Here is a 4,604-nt window from a genome sequence, read left to right as displayed (position 1 = left end):
CTTTTCTCAAAAACCTCTAGGGATAGTGACTCCATCAACTTTCTGTGCAATCTGCTCCAATGCAGCATCACTCCTGAGAATAATATTTTCCTAATATCCAACCTGAACCTCCCATGGCTCCTCCTTCAACTTACTGCCCCAAGGTCCTAAAGCCCCTTTTGATGGACCTTAATCTTCTCCCCATTACTTTACTGCTGCTAATCTGAACTAATGAAAGTGAGTCATAATCAGAGGGCCATATCAGACTAGGGAGCTTTCTAGTTATGCCCCTGACTTGGGCCCCAGGGAGGCAGCAGACTTTCCCTCAAATAGGGTCCAGAAGGGAGTCTCCTGTGACAATCACTATTTTTTCGCTCTCGGCAGAGGCATTCTTTAGGTGTGGGGGTGGCCACAACAACCCTCCGCATGGAGATACTATAGTCTGGAGAAAACTCCTGTTGAAAAGTCTTCATCTCCCTGCCAAACCTATTGCTATATTCAGCAGTCTCGCACTTCAGACCCCGTAGCATTAAACAACTTAGAAATGGTCAACTAAAGAAGTGCAGTTGTATCAAATATTTTTAGGGGTAGGAGAACAAAGTAAACAAAGAAATAATATCTAGTATACACAAAAGAAAGTATGAGTAGTGAAATCAGATGTAAAGTGAACTTGCAGAAGAAGGTGCAAAGTGTAATATTATGCTATCAAATATATAAAAGCCACCCAGTTAGATTCTGAATAGAGGAAGAAGCTGTCAACATCATATTCCTCTAAGCAAAGCACTCCAGATGAGGAAAACTCAATGTTAAAACATTCACAGACACCTGCAAACAAGCACACACACACATACTTAGGCCATCAACTTGAGGACCCAGAGCAGCAGCACAAACATGTTCATAATGCATGCAAGAGTCAAATACTAACAAGTGTGATTATAACAAATTTAACTGCACTATTATTACTGAGATTACCTTAAAGCCTCAATACCTTAAAGCCTCAATTCTTTACTTCCTTTTCTTTTTCTTTTTATTCCTGTAATAATCAGACATGAACTAGCATTGATCCCTGGATTACATTATTGGTATTTTTCTGTCCTAATGAAATCTTTTCTTTACACATAAGACACTATTTTTGTATAGTGCAAGATTTTGAGACTATTCACAGATTGTACCTGTGAACACAGAGGCACAAAATACTTACACTACTTTAAATTACCCTCAGATTTCTGAGCTTAGAAAGTAACCTACAATGCATGAAATCATGATTTACAGAACTGAGATTTACTTTGTGTCAAGAGACAAAAAAGGTACCTTAGATTATTTTGTAAAAATGGGAGATGAGTACAACAACCTGAAGGGAAAAACACTACTGAAATAATCTCAAAAATGTCTAAATGCTGTGATGTTATTGTATATCTAGAAAAATGACAAAATATTGAATATATTACTTAAGGTTTGTGAGTCACACCTGAGTGGAAAGACCATAATCAAAGAAGCTATGGAATACCAGAAAGCTATAGGAGGTAATGACATTTTCAGACAGCTATGGGAAATTATTTCCAGATAATGATTACACTTTCGTTGTGGTGAAAGAGAGAACACTGCAAACTCTTTTTTCTGTCATCTTTATTCAGTACTGTTCCTCCTGACACTCCTCTACATTAAAGCAATAGAAAGTATTCTTTGAAAATAACTTCTTAGACTTATTTTTTGCTACACTTACATTCAATATCTTTTTCTTTATCTCTTTATTTCCTAGTGCGATCACACATGGTTGTATTAATTATTTATTTATTTGAAGAGGACAACTGTTTTAATAGCTTATTGTTGTTTGCTGTTCATCATTTTCAAAGGGATTGTTGTTTAATATACATAATAATTCTGAGAGTGGCTATCCCAGAGCTACTGATTAAGTGCAAATATGTCTGCTATATTAAAACTGACTATCTTAGTGATCATGTCTGGACCAAAGCAGTTTAAAAAACTAATGTTTCTTTCTGGCTTTTGTTAGGAGACAAACTTTTGATCTTTTAAAATTCTAATTATTGTCAACCTAGGATTCTATCTCTTTTTTATAGTATAGTCTTTTACCTAATCGGGACTGTGATGGAATCTTAATTTATGTATGCTTATGGAATTTGATATCAGGATCACGTTATAAGGTTCTAAAAAACATGTATTATCTTCCTTTCTCTTTTGATGTTCAGTCCAATAGGGTTTCTCTGGACATCTTTCACAGATGATCATAAAAATAGATAATTATCATGATATTGTGGGTGGTATTCATATTTGAGACCCTGGTTAGCAATTACATTTGTTTTATTAGTCAGCTAGATAAAAAATGACACTGAAAGACAGTCTCAGACCAATTGTCTCATCTCTAAAGGAGGCTAAAATGAACAGTGTCTGAAATTCCAGACACGTGAGTATATGTAGTATATGCCTGCTCCCTACAATATTATTTCTCTCTACAAAACATTCCAGTAATCCAAAAGTAAGAAGGACCAGGAAATGATGATTCTTCCAGTAGTTAATAACAGTTATTTCCAGCAAGGCTTACATTTTCTTTCTTATGCACCAAATGTTAAATTTCAAAACATATGTAGATTTCGTCTGCCATTAAGCTGTAGTCTTCAGTGACTAAGTCTGCTCTAAGTAAGAGAGACTATACACATATGGTTTCCCTGGAAGACGGCAGACACAAAATTACCACTTTTAGATGATGTTTGTATGCAAGTTTTTCTCTATTCCAGAAGAAAAAAGAAAAAAAATCCATTAGTCTGTCTTTTAGCTTATTTCTACATTTTCCAAACTCTTTTTTCTTACACCAATCTAATATTTGTATATATGACTTCATATGTGTTGTATTTGCTATGATGCAGCTATCAAAAACACACCAAGTATCACTACTACACTACACTTAGCCAAGGTTAATCTTTAACAACAAAATGACTAAAAATTCCATAAGTACTATTTTCACTGACAGAAAAGCGGAGACATCGAGCCTTTGATGAACGGAATATAAAAGAAAAGTGTGTGGTATTATAAAGGGAAGAGTCAAATAATGAATTATCCTTGAATTTCTTTTCTGGATGTTACTGATTGCATGTTCAGAATGGTCAAAGAGCCTTTTAAATTCATTATATTTTGAGAGATGTGGACATTAGTTTTGCCTGCCTGCACTTTAACACCTGTGAAGCTCTGTAAAAGAGAGGGTCTAAATGAAGCTGCCTCAGTGCCGTGTGCTATGACACAGCACCCTTTCTAAGCTTGGCTGTGACAAATTGGGAGGCTCTGAACTTTAAAGGACAATGAATTGGTTTGAATTATTATGCTTTACTCAGTTTAAAATAAGGAGAATAGCCATTCTCATCCATAAGAAACTGCCACTTCATATAATTAAATTCTGGCAGAGTACATACTGCAGGTGTATTTTAATTAAATTTATCCTCTATTCCACTAGGAACAGAATGCAGCCTCTGTGGCTCTTCTGTACCTTGTCCTTCTCCCCCTCATCAATCTCTGTAAGTAGCTGAGATATCACTGGGAAGAGGTTAGACAATACTTATAGGTAGGGATGAGAATTTGGTAAAAGAGAGCTTTAAGTGAAAGGAAGCCATGCGAAAAATGTGCTTTTTGGTGAACAAAGAATGTATTAAACATTTAGTTTCCTGGATGTAAAGAAGATAGCATTTGAGTATGATCTGTAGATTTCATTTGTCAGCACTTTCTGAAAATCAAATGTAAAAAGAAGTACTTTACAGCCAGTATACAATTTAGCCTTCAAAAAAATTAAGTAAATTTAACATTTTTCACAGATAATTTACATGCTTGCAAAAGATGTTTTTACTCGTTGTTTTATTCACAAGCACCTACTGATGTTAGCTAGCTCATTAAAAATAATCTGTGCATACTTTGCCTTGCCAATTGTGAGGGAATCCTTACAAATAATAGAATCCTATATGAAGAAAATCACATTGATTTAATGTAAACATGAAAGCTATGTTTTAAAATGTAAGTAAGGACTTGAAAGAAATTTAAAAGTGAAGGTATGAGGAAACATAAATAAAAAAAAAGTAGCCACCGCAACAATATCACCAAATAAAGAAACCTCAATGAAAAATGCAATGTTACGCAATTAATTTGGGTTCATTATGGATACATTTCCTGTCATTTACTCACTAACTTGAATACCTTCTAATTTCCCCAAATATCCTCTATAGGTAAAAAAAGAAAAAAAGAAGGAAAAAACACTAAAAAACAAAACCAAATCCCCCCAGTGACACAAGGAATAAGCGAGTAATAATATAACTGAAATCTTGTGTATATATGTGACCTCTATTTTAATTACTGTGACACGGAATTAGAGTATTTGTTCAATATAGTCCTGTCTTTGTAATCCAGTTACTAATATGTTGTCTACTCTTCTTTGGTTTCTCATTTTGGGAGAGAAGAAGGAACTCAAATGAGCACAAGAAGAGATGTTGGAAGAAGCTTGTTTCATAAACAGAATATCATTTCAAATGTATGAGTGAAGAAATCATTTTAAAGTGATAATTATTAAATAATTTTCATTGCACCGAAATTCAGCTTATTCACATGACAGCTCTACAGGAAGAAATATT

The sequence above is a fragment of the Centrocercus urophasianus genome, unplaced genomic scaffold (genome assembly GCF_019232065.1).
Source record: "Centrocercus urophasianus isolate 14NV4802_14NV808 unplaced genomic scaffold, USGS_Curo_1.0 seq_13, whole genome shotgun sequence".
NCBI lineage: Eukaryota > Metazoa > Chordata > Aves > Galliformes > Phasianidae > Centrocercus > Centrocercus urophasianus.
This window is presented reverse-complemented; position numbering follows the sequence as displayed.